This window comes from Trypanosoma cruzi (assembly GCF_000209065.1).
Source record: "Trypanosoma cruzi strain CL Brener chromosome Unknown tcruzi_1047053498119, whole genome shotgun sequence".
In the NCBI taxonomy this organism is placed as follows: domain Eukaryota; phylum Euglenozoa; class Kinetoplastea; order Trypanosomatida; family Trypanosomatidae; genus Trypanosoma; species Trypanosoma cruzi.
In genome coordinates this window covers 1-881 of record NW_898800.1, presented here as the reverse complement: position 1 = coordinate 881, position 881 = coordinate 1, and the positions used below count along the sequence as shown (strand labels likewise).

General features: G+C 56.9%; 1 non-coding gene across 1 annotated transcript; it reads right to left on the bottom strand.

The window, feature by feature from the left end:
- Nucleotides 1–612: 612 nt before the first annotated feature.
- On the bottom strand, nt 613–676 carry Tc00.1047053498119.10. The gene has a single exon (XR_008255126.1). It is a non-coding gene; the product is annotated as an H/ACA snoRNA, TC8C3H1 (small nucleolar RNA).
- Between the last annotated feature and the right edge of the window lie 205 nt (nt 677–881).

Below are 881 nucleotides of genomic sequence, written 5' to 3'. Positions count from 1 at the left end.
CCCAAACAAATACCCGGCAGAGTGGCGGGATTCCAGCAAAAAGACACATGATCATTGGCACCGCTATTGCAACCAAATGGTTCTACCACAGTGCAGTCCCGATGCCGTGGACGACACAAAAGGGCCTAGACAGACCCGCGTGGCGGTGTTGCGACCGGCAGCCATCGAGCGCGTCCGAGCACGAGGTGGTGACATGGAAGAGGAGTGGAGGATTTGCCGTTCGGCTGCAGTCAAGACGTCGTTCCTCGCTCACGTGGGTCGGCACTGCACAGCGAGCAGCGGCATCATAAGCGCACACGAAGCGCACAAGAAGGAAGAAAGAATAAGCACGGTGGCGGCACCCAGACACGGGGGACAAGGGTCCACGTCGATTGTACGGTCTGTTGGCTCATGGACGTCCGATTTGCAATCACGCCGCTGCCCTGCAGTTCGTCAGTCTGCAGTGGACTGAAAGGATGAAGGGAAGGGAGAGAGAGAAGGTGCAGCCCTCATCGATCTCGGTTGGGTGTGACAACGGTGAGGTCATCTCATCAGATCACCTGTAGCAAAGAAGTTCGATGTAATCACTGGGCACGGACATCCAAAAGCCGACGCTAAAAAAACAAAGTTTTTGGCTTCTTTGAGGCGTTTCCCACGCAAAGGTGAGCAGTCACCACCAGGCGCATTCGTACCCCATCAAAAGGCGGTAAACTTCACCGTCTCCATGGCCTGTCCCACGCGACAAACAGCATTGAAGGTCCGACGCGTTCTTTGGGGCCATGTTATTCCGTCCGCAGCACGTGGCGGTGTTGCAACCGGCAGCCATCGAGCGCGTCCGAGCACGAGGTGGTGACACGGAAGAGGAGTGGAGGATTTGCCGTTCGGCTGCAGTCAAGACGTCG